The sequence below is a fragment of the Pseudorca crassidens genome, chromosome 17, assembly GCF_039906515.1.
Source record: "Pseudorca crassidens isolate mPseCra1 chromosome 17, mPseCra1.hap1, whole genome shotgun sequence".
Classification (NCBI taxonomy): Eukaryota; Metazoa; Chordata; class Mammalia; order Artiodactyla; family Delphinidae; genus Pseudorca; species Pseudorca crassidens.
In genome coordinates, this window is record NC_090312.1 from 52,797,128 (window position 1) to 52,824,796 (window position 27,669).

At 39.0% G+C, this 27,669-nt stretch overlaps 1 protein-coding gene and 1 pseudogene across 23 annotated transcripts in view; one reads left to right on the forward strand and one right to left on the reverse strand.

Annotated features, from left to right (window-relative positions):
• Window positions 1-27,669, reverse strand: part of LOC137210251 (UDP-N-acetylglucosamine--peptide N-acetylglucosaminyltransferase 110 kDa subunit pseudogene) — a 632,586-nt pseudogene that overhangs the window by 353,880 nt on the left and 251,037 nt on the right.
• The window catches only part of LOC137210238 (UDP-N-acetylglucosamine--peptide N-acetylglucosaminyltransferase 110 kDa subunit-like), a 111,670-nt gene that overhangs the window by 51,102 nt on the left and 32,899 nt on the right, over window positions 1-27,669 (forward strand). For 8 of the 23 annotated variants that reach the window (XR_010936404.1, XR_010936401.1, XR_010936396.1 and 5 more), the window contains one exon: window positions 6,842-7,274. The exons of the other annotated variants lie outside the window; for them this stretch is intronic. The gene's annotated coding sequence lies outside the window, so the exon portion shown is untranslated. Of the gene's footprint in view, window positions 1-6,841; window positions 7,275-27,669 lie in introns of those variants that run through there. 23 annotated transcript variants of the gene reach the window in all.

A 27,669-nucleotide genomic window follows, 5' to 3' on the forward strand; every position in this document is an offset into this window, starting at 1 on the left:
GAATGGGCTTCAGGAGTTCTACATTCATAATGTATCTGTGCGTTTTTCCTGGGAGACGGTGCATAAGCTTAATCAAATTCTCTGATGTAGAAGAGTATTTAGTGACATGGCAAAATATTTTTGATACTTCTTTAAGACAAAAGAGCAGATTAGGTGTGTGTACATGCAGAGGTGCCTTTTATTTCCTTCAATGAGTTGTTCATTGTTTTCAAAAATTTGCTCAACGAACATATATTTTTATATTCAGATCATGTTTAAAAAACTGACAGTCTAAGAACTTCAAATTCTTTAATGTTTCATTACTAAAGCCAGCCAAGTTTTCAATGGGGAAAAAGGGGAAAAAATTGCAAAATTCCTCTACTTTCAATATAATGGTTCAATAAATCTTCAAAACCGATTTTAAAGAAATTCTAAACAAATAATCAAACAAACAAAAAAACCCTCACCACAGTCAGAGGAAAGTAGAGTAAAACATCCTGACTGGTTCTAAATAGCACATCAAAGTGCAATTACATGGAATAGTTTCTCCCTCTAATGGAGGGAATTAGTACACAGTATTAAATTTTTGTGAAAAACTGTGTCCTCTTACTACAAAGTATTCATAATTCATGTCCCTTACATGGAAATATGGAACCAAAAAAGTTAGAAAGTAAAATTGCTTGATATTCTATTACTTAAGTAAGACTAATGATAAGGCTTTGGAATAATTTTCCTTCCTGTCATCTGCTCTCCTTCCTCCCTTCTGTACACCGGCTAGGGTGATTTTTCTGGGACAAAGCTCCCATCGTATTGGATATCAAATTTTATGTTCACCTTTTCTCCATTTAACATTGAAATCAATCATTTCTCATATAATCAGGGGATTCATAACCTTGATTTTTTTGTGTGGGCTACAAAATATTCCACTGAGTGGGTTTACTGGTTAACCATTTTACACATTTAAATTCTTTCCAACTTTTCAATATTATCAGACAAAATAACCGTTTTTATGCATGAAGGTTTTTTTCCATATTGAGAATAACGTTCTTGCAATAAATCCATAAAAATGAGTTTCACGTCAAAGCAAATGAACATTTTTAAGGCTCTGAGATACCTATCTCCAAACTTCTTTCCAAAAGATGTCTGAGATTTTATACTGCCATCCATCAGCGATGTATCACTTGGTATATAACCTCTACTATAACTGTTGGCTTATTTCCTCACTTAGAGTGCAAGTTATCTGAAGATAGGGGGTGTATTTTATTAAGTGTTTATTCCCAGCACCTGTGCCTAGCACAACGTAGACGGTCAATAAATAATTGCTTAATAAGGAAAATCCCTGCCAATACAAGATGTACGTGTGTGAAAGACAGACTGTGTGCTTTTCTCTAACTGGACAGATGAAAACTTGTCATCTTCTTTAATGTGCAATTTTTTTGCTTATAATTAGTAATTAAATTTCTCTTTTAGATTGTATTGTAAAAATTCAGACTCTGAGGCAAATGGGCCTGGCACTACCCATTAGCTATATAACCTTGGACAAGTTCTATAACTCTAGGCCTCAACTTCCTCATCTATAAAATGGAGATAAGCTCCCACATCACAGAGCTCTTGTGAGGATTACATGAGTTAAAACACATATAAAATTAGAAGAGTGCTTGGTACACAGCGTATGTTCAGTTAAGGCTGAATGAATGAACATGTGAACGCAAGCAGTAGTGAAGGGCTTAAAATGAAATAGTCTCATCCCACTCCCACATCCAGCAGTCAAGAAGCGACCGATTCTTTACTCAGGTTTTTAATTGTAAAATACGATAATGTGTACTGAGAAGTGCTCAGGACAAAACTGTCAATGTGACAAATAAAAAAAGAATACTTACATAACCACTACTCGAATCTGAAAGTATTGATACTTGTCAGCATCTCAAAACCGCCCCCCCATATCCTTTTCTCATCACAATCTCCTTTCCTCTTTCAGGTTAAACACCATCCTCACTTCTTGACAATCATTTCCTTTAACCTGCATTCATCCCTAACAAAAGAGTTTAGTTTTGTCAACATCTACCTTTATGTAGAGGATCATAGTATATGAAGTCTTTTCTATCTTATTTCTTTCTCTCAACATTGGTTTAAAAAATTCACCCACATTGCTGCCTGTAGCTCTAGTGCATTCAATTTTATTGCTGGATAGTTTTCCCACTGTACGAATACACAAAATTTATTTAATTTTTGACTCTTAATAGACATTTGGTTTGTTTTCAGTTTGTGCTAATGCAAATCATGGACAGGAATCCTGCTGTACTGGTTATTCTGATGCATTTACACAGGGCGGGGGTGAGGGCTGCTGGCTCACAGGCTATTTATATACCTTCAGTTGATGGAGAGTGCTAAATGCTTTCCAAAGTAGTTGTGTCGATTTATACTCCAGTATAAACAGGGTAGAAGATTCCCATAGTACTCCAGGTCTACAATACCTGATACTACCACACTTTATTTATGTATTTGTCAAACTGATTGGCATGTAGTTTCATTGGTTTTGACTCACTTTTCTCTTATTACTTAATGAAGTCGTACACTTTTCTCTGTTTACTGGCTGTTTGGATTTCCTTTTGTATGACGTTTACGTCAACTATTGTTATTTTTTATTATTTTTAAATTATTATTTATTTTTGGCTGTGTTGGGTCTTTGTTGCTGCGTGCAGGTTTTCTCTAGTTGCGGCGAGCAGAGGCTACTCTTCATTGCAGTGGCTTCTCTTGTCGTGGAGCACAGGATCTAGGCACGCAGGCTTCAGTAGTTGTGGCACATGGGCTCGGTAGTTGTGGCTTGCAGGCTCTAGAGCACAGGCTCTGTAGTTGTGGCGCACAGGCTTCGTTGCTCCGCGGCACGTGGCACCTTCCCGGACCAGGGCTTGAACCCGTGTCCCCTGCCTTGGCAGGCAGATTCTTAACCACTGCGCCACCAGCGAGGTCCAACTATTGTTATTTTGAATTCTTCTCCATTTCCAAGTAACACTCTTACATGACTATTTTCTCACTAAATTGGAGGCATTATCTGTTCATTTCCTATTTTACTAAGTAAGGGTTTAGTTCCTTTACACTGTTTCCACACTGCTTAGTAAAGTTATGTCATCATTAGTTTTCCACTGCTCAGGATCTCTTTGACTTGTAGTGATATACTTAAAAACCTAAATTGTTGATCAACTATAAATTCTCTCAACGTCACGCTTTGTAAAATGAGGACATTCATACCATCTTTCCTTCTTTCTACCTCCTGTCTACCTTCCAGACCTAGCTTTTACATTGTCAAAGTTGAAATTTATATTCTGTTCTATGTGCAGTTAAGTCTTCTGTTATTTGAGAGTCAGTAGGGAGTAAGGTTTAAGAGAACAGGCAGAGAGCCTAAACTCAAAGCCTCGATCCAACCCTAAATTAGGTACAGCCTGGGCAAGTTCCTTCCCTGTTTTAGCTTCCTTTTCACAAAAGTGGGAATGCGGCTTCCCTGGTGGCGCGGTGGTTGAGAGTCCGCCTGCCGATGCAGGGGACACGGGTTCGTGCCCCGGTCCGGGAAGATGCTACCTCCCGCGGAGCGGCTAGGCCCATGAGCCATGGCCGCTGAGCCTGCACGTCCGGAGCCTGTGCTCCACAACGGGAGAGGCCGCAACAGTGAGAGGGCCGCGTACAGGAAGAAAAAAAAAAAAGTGGGAATGATATTAGCACCAACCTCATAAGGCTATTCAGAGGATTAAATGAGTTAATATATGCAAAAACACTTAGAGCCTAATATATACTAAGTACATACTAGTACACAATACATTTCAGTACATACCAAGTTAATACAAATACATACTAAGTATAGGTTAGTTATTTGTTATTACATGCAAGTTGACAATAAAACCGGCAAACGGAGACAGTATTGCCATTATTACAATTACATTAATATTGCCCACTGCAGATGTACTCTCTCTGTGTATAGACTACACCTCGTTCCATACTGTGTCAGTGTCACTGCCCTTGTGCAGGGTGACCACATACCCCAAGCCGCCTTGGGCTGTTCCAGTTTATACCTGTTGTCCTGATGTTACAGAATTAGAGCACCTCCTTACACTACTGAAGTGTTCTGGTGTGGACAACAAATTAGATAGGTGGTCATTACCCCTGTGTGTCACTGAAAAGGGGGACATCTATAGTGTCAAGTTTAAGTGGATTCATCTATAGTGTCAAGTTTAAGTGGTTAAAAATCAACCATAGCTTAGTTTGCTTCAGGTTTATGTCCGTATAGCCTTTTCTCCTCTGGAGTTCAAGTTCCTTCTCCTCTTCCTCTCCCTCCTCCCTTCCAACAGTGCCTAATAGCTAGTAAGTACAATATGCCTCAAGGTGTTTCTAAGCTCTCAATCACACAATCAATAGAAGTGTCTCCAATCTAGACTATCTGCTCTCTGCACTGAATCCCCTATTACCCTACTTCTTGGTTTATTGCCTCATATTGCTGGATTATTTCTATAAATAGCTTAAGGTGTAGCACAGGAGGTCAATTTTTCAAATATCTTTGTGTACAAAATATCTTCTTCAGCCTCCACTTATGACTGATAGTTTGGCTGGATACAAACCCCTAGGGTGAAAATTATGTGCCTGAAAAACTTTGGAGGTATCTTTCTAATGCCTTCCAGGATCCATGGTGCTGATGACAAGTATGATAAAGTCAGATTTTAACATTTTTTTTTAGGTGACCAGTACTTTTCTCTCTGGAATGGATGTATCCTCTCAGTATTTTATTGTATGTTAATTTATTTTTTCAGTATTTTAATGTTTCACAGTGAAGGATGCCTAGGTATGAGTCTATTCCTGTTTATCTTGCTCAAAAATTGAGTAACTATTTTCAATCTGAGGCCTGATGTCTACTTTCAGCTGTGGGGAATTTTGTTGCCCTTTGATAGCTTCCCTCCGTTTTTTTTCTGGGTCTGGAGTTTCCAATAGTAACATGTAGGATCTCCCAGATGCAGCCTCTCTAACATATTGCTATCACATTTTCCACTGTGTCTTTCTTTTTCATATACTGAGAAATTTTTAAAATTGCTCCTGAATTTATTTCAGCAACCGTATTTTCATTTTCAAGAGACCTCTCTTGCTTTCTGACCATTCTCTTTTTAATTAACACCCTAGTCTTATTTTATATTTGGTAGCTCTTTTTAAACCTCTCTCAGGATACTAATTAGGGATTTTTCTTAAATTATTTTGTTCCCTAAATTGTCCCTGGTCCTACCAGGATATGTTTTCACTCTTTTTTCCCCCTCTCTCATGTTGTAAGCTTTAGTCAACTATCAGGCAAATGACAGTTATTTTCTATTGAAGAATGAGTGCAGAAAGCTCCCTGAAGTCAATAACTGATTGGTTTCTTATGCAGGAAAAAGCGGGGAGTAACTGTAATAGGATCTCCCCCAAACACAATTTTCTAGGGTGTAAAAACTCACACTAGTTGCCCTAGTTCTCGCCAGTTTCACTGTTTTCAAAATGAAATCATCTCATTTCAGGAGTGTGAGGGTGGGGCTGGGAGTCCACTCCTCCAAACACAACCCTTCAATGAGCTCCCCTATTTCAGTCACACTTTTAACTAACTCCACCCTCTCTCCTACATGCCCATCTGAGCATGGGGCTACTTCTGCAGGTGGGGTCAGAATCCTCCTCAGTTGCAGGTGGTCGCTGTGCATATTCTAGGTGATGCTTTTCCTCTGTTCTACTGCTTCAGTTTCACACTCTTCCACTTGTCTTCCGTCTTTCAAAACTATGTTGAAATCTCTTGATTGTTGTGGGCTTATATACTTAAACACTTTGATACCATCATTGTAGTGTCTCGTCAAAATGGAGAAGAGCTAAAAGGGTTCTCAGTGCCTTCTGAATCTGCTATTCTGTGGTCCCAGTGTTTAAACTTCTTGGTCTTCCCCAGTGTCTATCATTGCTTTTAGAAATACAATCTCCTGGTCTACTCGTGAAGGAAATGAATACAACACATCTAAAATGACAAGGAATGCGGGTAGATGCTCTAGGGTCTTCTCATACTCTGCCATTTACTAATAAACCACTACGTGCTACAAATTGTAGTGCTCATTTATAAAACGAAAGGGGGTAACTCTACATGAACTATAGATTTCTCCTACTCTAACATTTCATAATTTTCTAAGTTCTTTTCTTAAAATTTCTCTATATTATCATTAATTTTAATTAAAAAAATAAAAATCTAACTTTCTCTTTTGAAAATCAAAGAGTTAATTCCCATAGTCCTACAATAATGGGATAATTAGTTGTGAAACCGGTCAAGTTTCATACGAAAAGAAAATCATATTAAATAATTTTAAAAAATTAAACATGGACTTTGTAGCACAAAGACAAGGTCCCCCCCAAATGGTGTTCCTTTATTTACTAGAAATGTTCAGCTCTGCATTAAAGTTGAAATAAAATAAATATATTATTTTTGAGGTGCAAAAATTTCTTATGAAAATCAATTTTTCTTTTCTGTCCATACAAACAAAAGTATGGAATGACATTAGAGGTCAGGTTTGTTTGGGAATATAATGTAGCTTCTTGATATTTTTTATTTTAGGAAAGGAGAATATCAAAATCAAAACTTTTTTCAACTTTACTTTTATTTAAAATGAGGCCATATTTTCCTCTTATTAAAACAGAGTTCAACTAGAACTGTCAATTTTCTCATCTGTAAAACAAGAACCCTGAATCAGCTGACTAGATTCATTCAGAACTCAATTTCTTTATCTTATGATCACTACGGTTCTCCCTAAATCTAATATACTAAGGTTCTAAGGAAAGGAAAATATATTACTAACGACATGTTTTGATTTTTATTTCTTAGAGTTCAAATGTCCACCATTCACCTTGGTCTAAGCTTAAGGAACCATTCAAGGGGATACAATGAAGATGGGAGGAGAAAACAGAACCCTCACACCAGCTGTGGCGTGTTGCAATCAGGCTGCTGTTTGAAAAATAATCTTCTCTATAGCTTTAAAGTGATAACTTTGTACCTGCAATGCTTCTTGTTTCAAACTGATTTTCTCTGGCTCTTCCTGAACACTTTCTGAGGAATCATCAACCTCTTCGATTTCTGAGGAGGAAGGACTCCCTACTGTCACAGTCACAGGAAATTCTGATGGACCTGAGTGTCACAAGAAGAAGATAGGAAACCACAGAGTTGTTAAACTAAAGTGCAAAGAAAGAAGACAAGATTGTATAAAAGACAACACAAGCCAGATACCAAATATCCAAATATTAGAGGACATTTAACAAAAGTGATCTGAGGTATCATTATTTATAAACGTCTCTCACTGCTCCATGGTCTAAAAGAGGCAATGACTAAGTAAAATTACAGGAACTTATCTTTGCTATGTTACTGTACAGACCTCTGTTGTACATGGTTAGGATTAGTAATGGGAATTGCCCATATTATTTTATTAAGTTTCTTTCACAGAAGCCAAGTGAAGATCCAAGGTAAACATTTTTTCTCAGATCAACTTTATACTGCAAATGAAAAATTTATTCTTCACCATCAGATACAAACAGTCTGGAAGAAAATGTAGTTTTACAGAGGAAAATACATCAGTAAAGGGACTGATAAAGAATCAGAAGAATAATCAGAAAGTCAACATATCTAAGCTGGGAATAATAGATGTTAGAATTTATAAAAGTAAATCACATACACATATATAACTAAAACTGACCCATCAGAAATTTCATCTTCTCATCACCCTTAAGCCAAAACTAGGGTAACAGTAATACAATTCTCCCATCAAGATTCACTGCCACTGCAATGCTGTTCAACTGGACATTTCCAAACATTTAAAACCTGGCCTGGCCACAACCCCATAAAAGTCTACAGATCATAAAGAAGTGTGCTGGGATTATATAACCACGCAGAAGACAAGTCACTAGGACATCATTTTGACAACAAGCAGCAAACCCTGCAGCATAGGAAAACCCTAACAGGAGAACGCGGTACACACCCCTCTCTCTGGGCATGCAAGGGCAGGACTGACACCCAAGATGCTCTTCTCTCAACCTCAGCAGTGGTGCCTTTCACAGAGCAACTATGCAGTCTCCCAGAACCACTGGGAAGGAGAATCTGATACTGACAGTATTAGCTTGCCATGAGGCCATAAGCTAGGGAGTGTGTGTGGCCTTGGTGAGAGAGCAGAGGTTTGGGAGATGTTGCTTTATATTGGCTTTCAGATCAGGAGTTTGTACACACAGCCTGCAAACAACGTTTCTTGCAAACATATGAACATTCTTGAGTATGAGAGCTCCATGTGAGGGGTCAGAAATGGCAGTCAAGTTCGTTTCACGGGTAACAGCTGATTTGCAGACTGGACAACAGGCTTCCTTGTTTACAGACAACCACAAGGCTGCCAGTTGTGTGCCAAATCCACACAACTACACCGTTGCACTGGGAGAGCGACCAAACATGTTTTACATGATTTATTTCAGAGAGGGAAATGCTTCTTGTAAGACTCTGTCCGTTTAAAAAGCAAGAATGACCATCTACCTTTCCCAGTTCAAGCCCTATATATCATAAATATGATAGCTAAACACCAGCAACTGATTACATACATCACGAGCTTTGATGAATGGAAAGCCCCTAAAAAGAAATCAACAAAACAAAGTTAGATCTTGATGTAAATACATCACCAGTTAAACCCAGTTAATACAACTATTTAGTATTATGTACAGTATCCATATAGAATTGTGTATAAAAATAAATAAGCTCAAAGCAAGGACCTGGAGGGCTCTGCTATGGAGAAAACTGAACATAATTCAGCCGGCTGGCTTGGTAATAACTCTCTGAACTGCTGAGAGGCCCCTTCAGTTCCTATGTTCAGGATGCTTGAGATTTCAGTCTCACTTCTTTAAATGGTGATATTAATCATTCTCTAATTTACCACCCTGTATGAGGAGGATGGACCTGAGATTAAGTGTCTCAGGAAGAAGATAGGAAACCACAGAGTTGTTAAAGTGCAAAGACTGGGGATTCAACACTATAGTTTATGCAACAGCAATTCACATCCCCATTTGGTCATATTCTTTCTACAAAACAAAAGATGCACTCACATGTATTAAAAGACAAAAATTAACTGCCATCTGTATCAATATGTTAATGTGCTTCAATCACATATGTTTTCATGAAAGTTTAAACATAAAATCACCTTTAAGATCTTGGCCATGTAATCTGCTCCCTGCCATGTCAAATTATACCCCGTGAAGTTTACTGTCTTAAGAGTGATAGAGTTCTTTATACCTTGACAAGTAACTAAAAGGAAAAAAAAAAACGACACACACAATAAGATGAAGAGCCTATACATTTGTCAATCTTCACTTATTTGCTTTTCTTGAGTCAGTTGGAGGTTTACAGCCACATTCTTAAAATCATTAACTACAATCTTCCCAAACAGGTAACTGATGAACTGATGCATTCTAAAACTTGTCAGTAACAAAGTGTTATTCCAGTTTACAGCAACAGTTTAATTCTATTCAGTACTAAAACTGAATACACTGGATACTGCAAACTTTCTTCCCAACCACTCAGTAAAGTACTACATACTTTTGAGACAAAGGAAAAAAAAGAAAAACCTAAAGAGCGTAAGACTTCCGATTTTCATTTCCAATGATACATGCCAATCTTGATGATCAATCAGCGATGTAAATGTCAACTATAAACCCAGTATTTTATTAGCTGCTATGCAGTACACTAGAGCAATAGAAGAGGGAGGACCTCAAACCCTCTGTTCCCTCAAATTGAAAGGCAGGCTTCCTTACCCCTTCAGACCACTACTGGACACAGGGAAGGCACACTAATGTTTCAGGACCCTAATCAAGAGTCACCTGCTTTGTGATTACTTCCATGACACACCCTCACCGACACCACTAAATTTGCTGCTCCTATGGGACGTTACGTGTATTTCCTATTTAAACACATACCACAGTGCATTATAATTATGATTGCAGATAGATGACTTTTTTGCCTTTTTTTTTTTTTTTTTTTTTTTTTTGCAGTACGTGGGCCTCTCACCGTTGTGTCCCCTCCCGTTGCGGAGCACAGGCTCCGGACGCACAGGCCCAGCAGCCACGGCTCACGGGCCCAGCCACCCTGCAGCATGCGGGATCCTCCTGGACCAGGGCACGAACCCGCGTCCCCTGCATTGGAAGGCAGACTCCCAACCACTGCGCCACCAGGGAAGCTCAACTTTTTTGCTCTTTACATCTTGCTATTTCCCTTCCCATAATATTTCTTGAAGAGAAACCATAAAAATATAAACAAACACAAAAAACAGAAAATATACAAAACATGTGGTTTGTGGCTTAACACAAACTTAAATAAGATTAATTCTGACAGTATCCAGCATGACAAACTTCCATGGTACAAATGAGAATGGACCAAGGTTTGAGCAGGTACAGGAGACAATCCAGGCATGAACAACACCAAGAAAAGGTAGACGGGAAAAGGTAGACAGACATGGTGAGTAGGAAATCACGAGACCAGTCCGATGGGAAGAGACTTAAACAAGACTGAAACTCACTTTCTAAACCTCCATCTCCAACTGGAGAATTCACAGGACACAGGTGCACCAAAGAAGCCAATTATTCAATCCCTTTAATGGGGAGGAACAGTTTAAACTTTTTTTGGTTTCGTTTGCCCCAAAAGCACCCCAAAAGCAACTATCAAATGTTGGGAGGACACAATGAAGGCTTACCTTTGTTAACATAGTTAAGTCTCTCTCTCTCACAACTAGCCCACTTAGCTCCACGTTCCTTAGCGCACCCGACGCACTTACACAGCATTTATGAGCTTTACACAACTGGAAGGTCACATCTTTATTCCATATCGCAGGAACACGACTTCTGTAAACTATATTTCTGTCACAACCTAAAGCAAAATTATTGTAAAATGAGTGATTTAAACCATACATTTTATCATCATTTAAAAGTATCTAAATAAAAACAAAAGCATCTGCTCTGTGCTAAGGATTAGAAAGGACTCCTGCCCTTAAAGCCTTCATTAAGGAGGGACATGTATAAACTCAAAATTTCAATCACATGAGATAAATAAACGTAACCTTTATACGCAGAGGTTCCTATGGAGGCAAAAAGTTATGTCTAAGTGATGGCTTCATGGTAACCCTGAAGTACAATCTAGAAAGATGAGGCTATGCAGAGTTGGAGTAGGAGGTGCATTAACTGCAGAAGGAACATCTGTGAAAACATACTCAAGCCTGACTCCTGCTGGGCACTGTAAATGCTGCAGGTGGGGATGACTATGGGCCAGGGGTCCAAGTACAAGTAGAGACAGAAATGAAAATAGAGATGTTGGCCGAAGCAAGCCTGGGAGAGAGCATGGCTTGTACCCCACAGGTGATGAGGCCTGGGGCTACCACTGGCTGAGTAAGGGTGCCTCCGCTGATTAGGAAAAGGCACCCCGCTGCTGAAGGACCAATTAGATTAAGGGAGTGATCACAAAAAGCTCCCCTTCTTCAGGGCAAAGAGCCCTATGAGGCTTGGCCAAACACAGTTCAGACTACACGCCTCTGTGCAGAGCACACGCTGGGCGGCTAGTATGCACTAACTCTGTGTGGGCAAGCCATTAGCAGCATTATTTTAAGCACATCTTTTTATGGTAGAAGATCACTCAACACGAGTAGGCAGATGAACTTAGAGGAACTGAACCAGGGGCTACAAAACCACCCAGGAGTTTCTGCCACAGTCTGGGCAAAATGTAATATGGATGAAGAAGCAAATTTAGGAGAAGGCCAAAATCTACAAGCTGGACCCATTGGATGGAAGACATAAAGCAAGTTCAGTGAAGGAACTCTGAAGAGAATGGGCTCTACAATAAATTTTTCTTACATTCAATGTAAAATATTAGGCAAAATTAAGTACCGTGGCCTTTCCGGTCCCTTCCAGCTCTAATTTCTTTTGATTTCTAACTTACTACTCTGGTTAAGTAAAGTCCCTTCAGAGGTACAGAACACTTCTTATACCTGAATGGGATGCAAAGAATAATCTGACTTCTCTTCACCAGGGGATGAGCTGAACTGTCGTTGCAGAAGAGATAACAGATTGTGTGAACCCCAGATCCTAGAAACGGGCCAGGCACATGATAAGTATTCAGCTTTTCGAAAACAAATGAACAATCATTTCCTCTCCTAGATCTTCACACCCTTCCTCTGCTGGCTACTTTCTCTCAGCTTATAAACATCCTCAAATATACCCACTTAAAAAACTCTCAGACCTATGATTCTTTGGATATTCTTGTGGATAACCTAAGTCTCTACCCTGCCTTCAAACACCTGTCCTCCCAAAAGCGCACATCTGTACCTTGGGCCCAGACCTGTCTACCAGGCCCCTCTAAAGCACTGAAGATGAAGTAAGATCCTCTCGCCACCCCCAATCCCTTTCTACTGTGCTCTGTATCTCTCAAAAAGATGCAGCTGTAAACTGTCACCCACGCTTGCTGCCCTCCCTTTTCTAACTGGTCACCAGGCCTCACCCATTCTCTCTCAGATCTGCAAAACCCGGTCCCACCTTTTATAACTTAAGTGGGACCCTTAGATTACAATTCACCCTGCACCCATGTGGACCTCCTTCCACATGGAGGTCCAAGTGAGCCTCTAAACCAGAATTCCATTTCACTGTTCTTTGGTGTTTCCCGCAGCCTTCAGGATAAACATCCAAACTTCTGACAGGACAAACAAGGCGCCTTTCTGTTGGGCCCCACTAAGTTTTCAGTATCAACTCTCATTTCTCTCCCAAACCCTGAGTTCCAGTCCTGTATATTAGTTTTGCTATATTTTCTTACATTTCTCAAACTTCAACACACACTGCTTTCTCCTGCCACCCCAGGAGCTTCTACATATCCTTAGAAAGGATGGCACTTCCTCCAAGAATCCTACCCTGAACTTTCCCTTCCAAGTTTCTGTGCTCTGCAAAGGGGAAGGATGGTGGGGAGGGATACATTAGGAGTTTGGCATTAACATATACACACGACTATATATAAAATAATCAATAAGGACCTACTGCATAGCACAGGGACCTCTACTCCACACACTGTTACAAACTGTACGGGAAAAGAATCTGAAAAGGAATGGATATATGTATAACTGAATCACTTTACTGTACACCTGAAACTAACACAATATTGTAAATCAACTATCCTCCAATATAGAATAAAAATTAAATTAAAGAAAAAGAGAGATTCTGTGCTCTGTAGCAGCAGAACTCACTTCTTCCAGAGCACTGACTCCTGTGCTTGTGTTTACTTGCTGCCCAGTAGAAGGGAAGATTACCTAGGGCAGAAGCATCGTCTCCAGCAGCCCTTGGTTCTGACAACTCATTCATGTGCCAGGATACTTTACACACATAACCTGCTTAATTAATTCTAAGAACCCACAGAAAGAGTGGTTTTTAATGTCATTTTACAAGTGTGGGGGTTGTAGTGCAAAAGAAACCTGTCCAGGCCACAGAGAGCATCAGCCCTGTAATTCAAACCCTAAGCTGCCTTGACACCGGTGCTCTTTCCACTATATATGATACACCTATTGAAAAAAAATTTTTTTTTCCTGAGCCCTGTTGGAATGGAAAGGAAATGAAGCTGCGATATATCCATTTCCTAATCGCTTTGGTGTGTACCAGGCAAAGTCATTCAACAGACCAGGTAACATCCGTGCAACAATTAACGATGCTCCAAACTGTGCTAAGTGTTCTACTTTGTAGAGTCTAGAAGCATTAACACAGTGCATCCTTGTAACCACCACGGAGGCTGGGTCCTGTTAAGCCCATGCTACAGATGAGAACACTGAGACCTTGAAGCCTTAAGGCACTCGGCCGGGGTCACCGAGCTGGCAGGAGTCCTAGGCCGCACGCCCCGTCTAGTGCACGCACACCCGGGCACTGCGCACCGGTTCTAGTGCCCACCCTCCACCTTTAACCATTTAATACCCCGCTTCTCAGCGCCCACACGAGGGCCCCTGGAAGCGGGAAGTACAAACCTGTCTCGACAAGCCGTGGCTGGAAGAAGCTCTGGATACATATCAGGGGCAGAGGGTGCTCAGGAGCGGCGCCCAGTCTACCCCGCGGAGGCGGTCGGCATTAAGTCCAGCAGGCCCTCCCTCAGGGAAGGCCGCACGGAGGGCAGAGGCACCGAGTCCTGCAGCGCGCACAGGTCCTCAGAGCGCGAGAAGGAGTCGGCCGCGCTGTCCGGGCGCAGCTTCACCGAGTGATCAGGGCCTGAGCGCGGCCTCGGGGACTCTGGCTGCAGACAGGATGCCCACATTCGCCTGGGGGCCCCGGCTCGCCTCCCGGCCCCTCGGGCGCCCACCGCCCGAGGGCTGCGGCCCCGCACCGTGCGCAGGACCGGAGTCGCAGCCAGAAGACATAGGGCCATGGGCCCCAGCTAGGCCGGGCCCTCCATGCCGCGCTCCGGAGCCCACGCGCGGCCTGGTGTTGGCGCGGGCATCAACGCCCTCCCGAGCCGCGGGGTTGCGGTTTAAGCCTCCGGGCGGGGCCCGTGGGGGCGGGGCTCGAGGACTTCCGCGCGCTCGCCGTGCGTCCGCACGCAGACCCGCCTCCCAAGACGACGCGGCCTGAGGAGCAGCACGGAGACCCGCCTCCATGATGATGCGGCCTGAAGAGCGTGGCGGCAGCTTCGAGACTACGGCAGCGCGAAAGGTAGGCGGTGTGGAGGGTTTGGGGTACGTTTGCTGACTGATCCAAACAAAAGTGAGACATGGTTGTATCAGCGCATTTTAAAAGTAGTTAAACTCCCGCTAAGTGTCTGTGCTCGCCCCGCCCAGGAGAGAGCTTGAACTCCCTGAGGGACACAGGAAAGGCTGAGTGAACGTCTGCCTGTGGTCCCTTACCTGGTGCACGGGTGTGTGAATTTCTGCGGAGAGCTCTTAATTTCTGTCGTTTCTGCTGACTTGACACGGTGGTTGGCAAGCGGTGACATATTCCGTGCATTCAGGACATGATCGTGGTTCCTAATAATCACTTTGTTTTGTCCTGACATCTCCACAGAGAATTTACTACTGAATATCCACTTTAGAGAAGAGAAACTGAGGCGTAGGAAGTGAAGTGACTGAGTAAGAGGAAGGACTCAGACAATTGGTGTTAGTAAATTAACCCTGCAAGGAGGCCGTTAGCCTGCGGTGGCTCTAGTGATGCGGGCGCCCACTTAAACCAACCAAAATCTAAGCCTGTCAGCGCCTCAGGGTGACGAACACCGCTGAGGACACCCAGTCACAAACCACCAACTAGGCGTTAAAGCCATAGCAAATCACTCGTTTCCTTGCTTTGCTTCTGCCCTTTTAAAATAAACATCTCTGCAGCTCCTGTGGCTGGAGTGCTCCTCACCTCTTCCGCTTTGTGCTGCCTGAATTGAATCTATTTTTGCGCACATAAAATGTTAAAATTTTAAATATGCCTCAGTTTGTCTTGTAAGATTGGCCGTAGAAGTTGGATTTGTGTCCAGTTTCTAGAGCAGTGGTCGTCCTCTGGTCAGGCCTTAGGCGTTACGTGTACAACGTTCCTCTTCTACCACCACCTTCTGGATGCCTCCACCCGTACTACCAGCTCCCGCGCATCAGATCCCCTAGATGTGGTCAGCAATGGCTTTTATATGCAGCGTGCTCACATTATAACATCGCAGACACTCCTCCGTCCTCTAGCCAGCGTGTGAAGTGAAACATTACCATTCCTGTTGAAGAGTCTCTGGTGTGACCACTTTCCCAGACACAGCCACTCCCCAGCTGACCCTGGGTAACCACTCTTCTGAACTTGGTCTCCATCACTGGCATGGATGTCTTTCTATGTAGGCTACATTTTTAAGTATTTTTAAGCTGCATATCATACTCTATTTTGTTTTCTCTTGTTACTTGCTTTATTTAGTGTTATCTTTGCTAGGTTCATCCATGCTGACACGTAAAGTTCTGTCTAGTTCATGTACTTTCCTCGCTACGTAGGATTCCCATATAGGGAAATACAATAATTTATATGTGCATTTTCCTGTTGATGGACATTTAAATTGTTTCGAATTTTAAGTATGATTTCTTTTTAAAAAAAATTTTATATACTTTTTAAAGGTTACTTTACATTTACAGTTACTACAAAATATTGGCTATATTCCCTGTGTTGTACAATACATCCTTGAGCCTGTCGTACACCCAGTAGTTTACATCTCTCACTTCCCCACCCCTGTATTGCCCCCTCCTCCCCCTCCGCACTGGCAACCATTAGTTTGTTCTCTATATCGGTGACTCTCCTTCTTTTTTGTTATATTCGTTCAATTGTTGTATGTTTTAGATTCCATTTATAGGTGATATCCTACAGTGTTTCAGAATTCAAAAGACTCTCACGACAGAAGCCAAAAGGTAAGAGCCATTTTACATTGATAAAAGCATTTTAACTATGTAGAAGCAGAAAATGAAAAGAAAGAACTTTGCATTACATTTAATAAAAGCTTAGGGAGATCTTTGTGGTATATTAGTGAACTTATTTGTGGAAATTTAGCCATGTACATTGTGTTGGAGAGGCACCAAGAGTTCAAGGACTCTCACAATTTGAGTACACAATTGCCTTACTTGTAGGCATGGTGGCATCCATTTACATAACAATGATTTGGAGGATGTTGTGTTAGTCAGCTCTTGCTGTGATAATGCTTTGGAACAAATCGACCCAAAACTCAGTTCCATAAACAAGAATTTATTTTTCTTGGACCTATTGGCTAGCTGCAGTGGCTCTCTTTTAGACCTCTAGATGGCTGGTTTTGCCCCGTGTTTTGGGTCAGTTTGAGGTCTGTAACACACATGTTCCTCTGGAGCCCAACTGTGAGGCCGCAGCTCCCAGGCCCTGTCTTCTCACAAAGTTCACTGAAACATAAGAGGTGAGCCCAACTGCACAAGCCCATTTAAGGCCTCTGCTGCTCATTGAAGGCCATCATGTCTGCTCACACTTCATTGGCCAAAACATGTCACAGATCTAAGCTGTATTTAGAATATGTGTATTTGTTTAAAGTTGGGTGCCCTCACAGAAGAATATTGCCTTTTGGACAGTGTTACCTTAGCATTTTCATTGGCATTTGCAAACGTGATAAACGCCGTGTGCACTTTTTCACCTTTGAGAACTTTTTGAAATTGTAGGACCATTTCTATTGGAAAAGAGGAAGGTACACTTTAGAACTCAACTCTAGTTATGGCATTGTTGGGAGAAGAATTATTGAGATAAGGTCAATACAAGTGAAAGATTTGGGATCACATATTCATCATTAACATTAGCATTCTACAGAACATTCCTAGAGAATTGTGATGCTTGCTTTATGTGATTTCTATCATAAATCATTAGAATTTGACCAAGACACTTCAGTGAAACATACATCATACAGCACATCGCATTTTAGTTTTTCCTACCACTCCACAACTTATCATCAATACTTCACCATAACTCAGAAACAGAAACAGAAACTGAGTGAGTTCATTGTTAGCAGACGGGCTTCACAAGCAATACTAGTGGAAGTTCTTCAAATGATAGCAGACAGTAACTCAAGCCATACAAACAAAACAAAGAATGCTGACTAGAGCAGTTGTGTAGGGAATTATAAAAGATACTGTAATTTCAAATTTCTTCTCCTTTCTTCTCTTAACTAATTTAAAAAGTAACTGCCTAAACAATATGACTATGTTTGGACTGTTCTCTATATAACATAAAGAAATATCATATATTTGATGATATGGCACAACGAAGGCAGTGAGAACAAAGCTGTGTTAGAATAAAAATGACAGTAGATCATAAGCTGATTCCGCAGGAAGAAAGGAAGAGAACCAGAAATGGTAAATAGATTAACCCGACAAACTCAAAAATATTTATTTGCTCAACTTTCTTCTCTAAGCTCCTTGAAAAAATAAGCTTGTGAGAAGTAATAATTATAATAATATGTTGTTAAGTATGTAACATATATAAATGTAATAAAAACAAAAAAGAGGGGAAGGCATACAGCTCTATAAAAGTACAGTTTCTGTTTCTATCTGGAATGAACCTAGTAAAAATCTGAAGAGATTCTGAGATGTATTTCATAAGCCCTAGTGCAGCCATTAGTCAAACAATGTGGTTAAAAATCATTAAAGGAATTACATGTTACAGTAGAAAATATCTACTTACTGTAAAAGGAAAATGGAGGAACAAGAACAATAACAAAAAAACAAAAACATGAGACATGTAGAAAACCAAAGGTAAAATGATAGACATAAATAAATCCTACCATATCAATAATAAAAACTAAATGTAAATGAATTAAACAGTACAATCAAAAGGCAGATATTGTCGAACTGGGTATTAAAAAATGTTTTCTATAGGAGACACTGCTTGGATTCAAAAGTCTAATGTGTACAAAGTAAAAGGATGAAAAAATATACATCATGCAAATAGCAACCATAAGCATTGTTGAAGTGGCTATACTAATACCAGAAAAAATAGACTTTAAAACAAACAAAAAAGTTACTAGATATGAAAAGGGACATTTTATGATAAAGAAAGGAGAGATACAAAAATCTTTAACATATTTGCCCTGAATACGGTAAAACCAAAATACATGAAGAAGAAAATACCAAAATCCATGAAGAATTGAAGGAACAAATAGATAATTGCACAACATTAGGTAGAGGCTTCAATACTCCACAGTCAATAATGGATAGAACAGTTAGGCAGAAGATCAACAATGATATAGAAGACTTGGACAAGACTATGAATTAACAAGACCTAATAAATGTTTACAGAACACTCAACCAAACAGTAAAATACTCATCCTGCTCAACTACATGTGAAACGTTTTCCAGCATAGATGACATGCTAGGCTGTAAGAGAAGAGATTGAAACCCATATACATTGCTGGTGGGAATGTAAAATGGTGCGGCCATTTTACAAAACAGCTTGAGAGTTCCTGCAAGTGTTAAACATAGAGTTACCCTATGACCCAGCAGTTCCACTACTAAATATATACCTAAGAGAAATAAAAACTTATGTCTGCACAAAAGCTTGTACGTGAATGTTCATAGAAATATATTTCTAACAACAAAAGGTGGAAATAATTCAAATGACAACCGGATAAATGAATAACCAAAATGTGGAATATCCATACAATAGAATAGCATTCAGCTATAGAAAGGAATGATCTACTGATCCATGTTACAACATGGATGAACCATGAAAGCATTATGTAAAGTAAAAGCAGCCACTCACAAAAGATCACATATTGTACGGTCCCATTTATATGAAATGCCCAGAATAGCAAATCTGTAGAGACAGGAAGTAGATGAGTGGTTGCCTAGGGCTGAGAGGGTTGAGGAGATTGAAAAAAGCTTGTTCATGTGTAATGGGTTTTTAGTGGGGGGACAGAAATCTAAAATTGGATTGTTGTGATGCTTACACAAGTCTTTTAGTGGTTACACTGAGAACCACTGAATTGTATACATTAAAGTGTTGAAATTATGGTATGTAAATTCCATCCCAATAAAGCTATTAAAATTATGATAATTTTATATTTATAAATTTGAAAATTCATTGAAAATTCTTTAAAAATGCAAGCTAACAAGACTAACCCAAGAGAGAAAAAATATCTCAAAAACCTATATCTACTGCAAAAGTTGTTTGTATAATTAAGTACCTTTACAGAAAATGATTTCCAGGGATAAATGGCTTTCCAAGTAAATTGTTCCAAATATTTAGGGAAGAAATATTGGTAATCTTACATAAAAATCTTCCAGGAAACAGAAAAGTATATATTGCTCAAAATATTTATAAGGCCAACATAAGCTTCAGATCAAAACTAAAAAGAATATTACAAGAGTAGAATCACAGGCCAGTTTCTCTTTTGAACATGCATGCAAAATGTGTAAACGGAAGCACAAACCGTATCTATGGTATGTAAAACAATCATATATAACAATCAAAGTAGCTTTATTCTAGTAATGCAAGGTTGGTTTAATGTTCAAACACGAAACTGATCCCAGGAATGAATTAGAGTGGGAAAACAGTCATTTAAAACAGAAGTCTTGGGACTTCCCTGGTGGTCCAGTGGTTAGAACTTGGCGCTTTCACTGCTGGGGCCCTGGGGTCCAATTCCCGGTCAGGGAACTAAGATCCTGCAAGCCATGAGGCAGGGCCCCCCCGCCCAAAAAAAAGGAAAAAAAGAAGACTTAACCAGGAGAAGCACAAGATCGAATAAACATAAAAGATAACAGCTTATGAAAAGTAGGTGAAGATTATGGAATATTCTAAAATTTTAAAACAAAAAGAAGCATTTAAAGATTCAAGAGGATGTGACAAATATTGTACATAGGCAAAAAATAAAATAAAATAAAATATACGGATGATGGGAGCCCAAAAATCCAGATGCCCATGTCCTGTCTCTGAAGATTCTCATTCAATGGGTTATGGATTTCCTCTATGTTTAAAAACCTACAGGTGTTATAAAGCAGAAACTAACACACCATTGTAAAGCAATTATACTCCAATAAAGATGTTAAAACACAACCAAACAAACCTACAGGTGATTCTGATATGATTCACAGACAATGTAAAGCTTCTGCTTTACAGGAAATAATACCAGATTATTTTGTTATTTTATAGTTACATTAACAGATTGTACTACTGTCCGGTAAGTCTGATGTCAAAATGCACTCCCCACTAGGGATATAAAAGGAACTAATAGTCTGTACGGCTACTTGGTGGCAGCATGCATGTATTGCCAGGGCAATTATTGTAGGAATCCAAATGAGTAGAACATTTTAGAATTGGAAGACTACATACAGATCATCTAGTCAAGCTTCCAACTATTATAGTTGTGAAAACTAAGGCCCATATAAAAGAAATGATTTATCTCCAAAGAGCGTTAGTGAAAGAGTATGAAATTAAAAATATCTCTGAACTTTTAATTTCGTGCTGTTTTTATTAATCTCATGTATTAGCTTAAACTTCAGTGTGACAGATTTGGGATTGAATTCATGCTCAGCTTTACTGATTGCGTGCCTTTTAGTAAGTTACTAAAACCCTTTTTTTTTTTTTAAAGTAGATTTATTTATTTATTTTTGGCTGCGTTGGCTCTTCCTTGCCATGCGCGGGCTTTCTCTAGTTGCGGTGAGCAGGTGCTACTCTTTCTTACGGTGCGTGGGCTTCTCATTGTGGTGGCTTCCCTTTGTTGCTGAGCGCGGGGTCTAGGTGTGTGGTCTTCAGTAGTTGTGGTTCACGGGCTCTAGAGTGCAGGCTCAGTAGTTGTGGCGCATGATCTTAGTTGCTCCGTGGCATGTGGGAGCTTCCCGGACCAGGGCTCAAACCCGCGTCCCCTGCACTGGCGGGCAGATTCTTAACCTCTGCGCCACCAGGGAAGCCCTACGAAAACACTTTTAACTTCACTTTTCACATATGTAAAATGGTGAGCCTTGGCTGATACAGAATATGAGATAACCTAGCACTGTTCTTAACACATACACGTAGTTAACATTTTTTGGCTCTCATCCCTCTTAAACAACCTCTATCCTCTTGACAATGAAGGTGTGTTTCAGCTAGCAAAGCACCCTAGAGCTGAACACATTCTGGCAGGAGATATAGGATTCTTTTTCTTACTGGTGGTTCTTTATACCTGATATTTGAACTGCACTGAAACATGAACATCTCTTGTTTATACTGTATTAATGGATTTGATAGATGATTTTTAAAAAGTAATATGCAGGAAAAGAAAAGTAATATGCAGGAATTGAGCTGCCTTACTCTCAAGAAATATAATTCGATAGTGGTGGTAAAACGATAAACAGTGTTTGCACAGGGAGTCCATATTGGATGTGAACTACCTGTACTCCCATTCGTCTATTAAGAATAAATAGAATCCTTTCAAAATCTGTTTTAAAGCGCAGTTATTTCCTTCTGACTCACTTAAGTTACCTGCAAGAAAAAGACAATCTCCTGAATCCTTGCTTAAAAGGCTTTTAATATAAAGCAGATAATTTTTTGCAACATTTCCCAAACTTTTCATTATCAAATTGGCTGAGGCTTCTTAACAATTATCATTTCACAACAATATCTCCATTTTCACCTTTTTAAAGAATTGCCCTCGTAGATGTGCCCTTAAAACAGAGCTTCACTCTCAACATATTTTAAGTTTTGTATTCAAACAGTATGAAGAAAACAGGATCAGGGAATTCAGCCATAAAAGTGAATGGATTACTGATACATGCTACATCATGGATGCAACTAAGTGAAAGAAGTCAGGCGCGAAAGGCTCTATATTGTATGGTTCCATTTATATGAAATGTCCAGCAGTGCCAAATCCATACACACGGAAAATATTATACATTAGTTGTTGCCAGGGGTTTGGAAGAGAGGGAAATAGGGAATGACTCCTCAAAATGGGTGTATATTTCCTCTTGGGGTGATGAAAATATTTTGTAGTTGGACAGTGGTGATAGTTGCACAACATTCTGACAGTAGTAAATTCCACTGAATGGTACAGTGAATTGTAAAATGATCAAAATGGTGGATTTTGTGTTCATTTTACTACAATAAAAAGGAGAAAGAATTAGGGAAAGACTTAGAGTATGGGAAACTAAGGTGAACTGGTCAAGAAAAAGACAGCTCTACTGTTCAGTGTTCTCTCAGCTCTCCCAGTGCATTGATCCTCAGCAAAAAGTAGCCTGAACTTGTCGATGATAGTCATTCAACACAGTCCAGGGAAAAGTAAATAAAATAAAACCCAACTCTTCTTCTTTAGCACATCTATGAAAGGTTAACTTGCTGCTCAGCCACGTGGACATTCATGAAGACGTTTTACTTTAGGTGTCCTCTACTTCAGTACTTTACTCACAGCTCATTCACACATGTAGGCAACAGCATTCCTTAATTTGATGGAATCTGCAGTGCTGGTTGTGATCAGTCTCATGAAAAGAAAAGGAAGGAGGAAAAAGCCTCCACATTGACTTGGTGGCCTTGACGAAATGGATGCAGAAGACAGCTTGAGTGTCAAACTGGAAACTGTTATTTTCCTTTTCCTTTTCTTTTAATCTTTCCTATCAGGTCGTCTGCCCACTTCCCACCCCCTTCTCTCAAACAGGAAAGACACTAATTAGCTGCTTTTTTGTGTTTTTGGTAAAACACCTATTGTTTTGCGTTTCTTGTTGTTCGGTGAACATTATTGTTTTTACTGCCAAATGAGCTTCAGTGGTTGATGTAGGGGGTCTCTTGGGAACTTAACTTTTTCCAGTTTAAGTGGAAAAGCTTTTTTGTTTGAATTGGCTTTTACTGGGTGCTTCAAGGTTTGCTCTTGGCTCTTTGAAGGGGGACTGAATAGCACTGTGTTTCCTTTGAGGTTCCAATGAATAAAGGATCCTATGTACTGGGCACTTTTTGTTGATTTTGCTGTGTGTCCTATCTAATAGCCAGAGGCAGATTCCAGGAAAATAACATATAAATGAATATAAGTAATCTAATATTTTTACAATTTGCTTTGGCCATACTCCTGCTCTTATTCTACTTGTAGCAGATGGCTTTAAAGAGTATTAGCTATGTATATATTAAAAATAATAAAAATATACCAATATTAAATATTATATTGATGTATAAATGTAATATACTAATATTTATATTAATGTATAACAATTATGTATATTAATATATATTTTTGCCTAGCATATATTATATACAACATACATGAGTAATGAAATGTATTTATATGGTTAATATGTTCGTAATATTAATATGATATATCCTGTAATATTGATTATAAAACAATTATATCATAATATATAAATATATAATTATTATCTGATATAATACACTATAGTTAATATATTCTATATAACACAATATATAATGTATTAGTATAAGATAATTGTATTATATAATATAAATATAATACATATATAAAACTATATATCTTTTAGTTATACATTACAGATACGAGTATGTATAGCTATTTATAATTTTATTTACATAGGAATCTGGTCATCATAACAATTGATGTAAAACTATGCAATATTTTCAATCAAATGGGCCTTAACCTCACTACCTACACACGACTACTTTTAAAATCTTGAACCCTGTCTAACTCATGCTTCCATATCTCTCAACCTGCTTTTCTACACATGCACGTAGACACACATTTATACACGATATATATGTATACTACCACTTTTCAGTTCAATGTATATAAAATGTATAATGATATTCCTGTGTATGTATACAAATATAAATCAAAAATATGTGTATAGGTATGTATTTCATGTTTATATAAATATATCATACAAATAATGTATGTGTATATAAACACATGACTGTATACATACATACACAGAAATACACTTATTTAAACAAAAGGGACCTAAATAAACATAGTTCTCTAAGAATAAAAATGTATGTCTCACTGTTTCAATAACAGTTTATAGTTTTCTACTGTATGTGCTTCTACAATTGTTATAAACAATTTCCATTTTTGTTGAATGTTTTAATATTTTGCCTTTTTTTTTTTATGGTACGCGGGCCTCTCACTGTTGTGGCCTCTCCCATTGCGGAGCACAGGCTCCAGACGTGCAGGCTCAGCGGCCATGGCTCACGGGCCCAGCCGCTCCGCGGCATGTGGGATCTTCCTGGACCGGGGCACAAACCCGTGTCCCCTGTATCGGCAGGTGGACTCTCAACCACTGCGCCACCAGGTAAGCCCAATTTTTTGCCATTATTAATGAAGTTCTGAAGAATACTGTGTGCAAGATTACTTGAAAAACTCTCCTAAAAGAAAAGGGTTAGGTATGCTAGGTTAAATGTACACAACTTATTTTTAAGTGCGTGGTTGATTTTGGAAGTGTGCCGTCAAAATTTCCAGGACCCATGAAGGAAGGGTGGTACATGTGTGAGAGTGATAGCTCTATTAAGAGTGGATTGAAGATCTTGATAGCTTAGAACAGAAGCTGGAAATCCTGTTTTTATGGAGCCAAATGGCAAATATTTTAGGCTTTGTAGACCAAAGAGGCAAAATTGAGGATATTATTTAGGTACTTAGGTAACCATTTAAAATGTTACCAGTTAAAACGTGAAAATTATTCATAGCTCATAGGCCATAAAAAATAGGCAGCTGTCTGGATTTGGAATACAGGCCGTAGTTGAATGACACACCTGGTATAGAGACTTGTTTTTAAATGGCCATGACCACATGGGAGGCAGGAGGTAAGACTCCATCCCTACTAGATGGGAAGTTAGAACTAAACCTACCTATCCCTAGCTTCACCTTTAATGAAAGGGTGGGCCAGGAGAAAAAAGTATCTGCTGGCAAAGGGAGACTAAGAGCAAATTCTCTTGGCCTCTGCTCTGGGTAGGAGACAGGTAGGAAATCTTGAGAATTCTGAACCGCAGATCTGTCTTCACAGTGTTTGGGTTGCAAATTTATTTGCGGTCTTGCAAACAGAAGCTAAGAAATTAACTTAAAATGCTCCCAAATCGGTGGTATTCCAAACACAAAACTAAACCCTTTCTGGAGAGGTAGACCTTCAACACAGGCCTACAGCGTTCCCACAGATAAAGTTTAGCTAAAGGTGAGCTCATGATCTAAATTTACACAATCATGAAGAAATCAGCTACAAGTGGATAGAATCAGCAAAAACAATCAATACCAGAATTAGATTCCCAAGGCCAATCATCAGGTGTTGGAATAATCAGGTGCCAGGCAGAAAATATACATAAAACTAGAACTGAAACAAGGAGCAAGGATGTTTTAAAAGACTGGGTAGGACCTTTAAAACATTTTTAAAGTACATGTCATTGATAAAGCTAAAAACTCGAAGGTCGTGTAATACAGCAGATTAATCGTGGAGAAGAGTTGAAATTATGCTGTTTTTTAAAATATGGCAGATCAGATTTCCTGCCTAGTTACATAAGTTGATTTATCTTAAGAAAATACACAGTATTTTAAAGACTTATTGGCTGTAAAATAAGTTAAGGGTATTTCAAAGGGCTTCTCTGCAAAGAAAAGTGAGAAGTAGCAAAACACAGAAAGTCGAGGGGAAAAAATGTCAATATATACATTGCTATAGGGTGAACTAAACCTTAGGCCAGCAACTATGAGGAAGAGCTGACCCTAAGCTGGAATCTTCAAAAAGTTCAACTATTTATAACTAAAAAGATTTATTAAAATTAATAATCAAGTGTTTTAATTAACATCAGAAGAGTAAAACAATAAACCCTGAGAACATAGAAAAAATAGACAATAAAGATATGAGCAGAACTTAATAAAACAGAAAAAAGTATAAAATTGAGGTGATTTAGTAAGTCAAAAGAATATTCTTTGAAAAGATTTAGAAAAACACAATTTGATTAAGCAAAACAAAAACGTAACTAAATACTGTACAGAAAGAATCAGGACAATGTTATAGCAGAGAGTACAAACAGAGAATATATGAAATGCCAGTAAATTTGAACATTTCTGTAAAGTGGACAATTTCCTAGCTCCTAAAGTTTACCAAAACTGACACAAGAGGAAATTTGTAGCTGGAGTTCTTGCACCAGTAAAGGAATTAAGTCAATAGTTTACAAGCTTTCACCAAGAAAATACCAGACCCGGCCAGATCATTTGGGAGGTGAATTCTGTCCAACTTCTATTAAACAGATAACATCAATATTAACAAAGAAAAACTTCTAGAGAGTAGCAAAGGAAGAATGCTCCTTTATTCATCTTATGAAGTCTATGTAATCCTAATAATGAAAATAGGTTAGGACTGTAAGGAAAAAGAAAATTACAGGTCAAATTTACTTGTAAATATAAAAGCAAAAATTTTAAACTATGCTATTAGCTACCCAAGTTCACTAGAGTAAGAAAAAGCATGAGCAAGTTAGGTCATCCAATGAATGAAAAGGTAGTTTAATGTCAAGAATATATATCAATAGATTGAAATCACCACATTTTATTTCTTTCATCTGTCTCTTTAAAAAATTGGTAAGTACTTATATTGATCTCTCTTGTACTAGGCACTGTGCTAAGTCACTTACATATTTACTCCTTTAAACCTTCTATCATCCCTGGGGGAAAGTTCTATTTTGCTTCCATTTCTTAGCTAAGACTCTAACCCCCAGGAAAGTAAAGCAACATTTGGAAGTTTTTGTGGATGGTCAGTGACGGGACCAGTACAGGAACATCCAAAGTCTGTGCTTGGAAGCAGTGCCCCATGTTGACACTCACATCACAAATGAAAGGAAAGGAACCATGCACTTACCATATAGATTAAATCTCACATTACAGGTTAAAGGAAAGGAACCATGCACTTACATTATAGATTAATACCCACATAGCAGGTTAAAGGAAAAAGAAACATGTGCTTCTCTCAAAAGTTGTAAAGAAGGCATATCCATTTCTAAATATATTTCCCAATTTCTTTTGCTTGTTTTCTGACCTTTGTAGTGCATTTTGCCATGAGGAAAATTTTAATTCTTATATAATTAAATGTATCCTTTTTTCTTTGTATCTTAGAAAGGTATTCCTCATGAATAATTTATTTCACGTCTCCCACGTTTCTGATACTTTTACACTTTCATTATTTTTTAACTTTTAACTAGTTGCTGTATCTAGAATTTAGTAATGATAGCCATATTTTCCCACTTTTGTTGAATAATTTTTGCTAC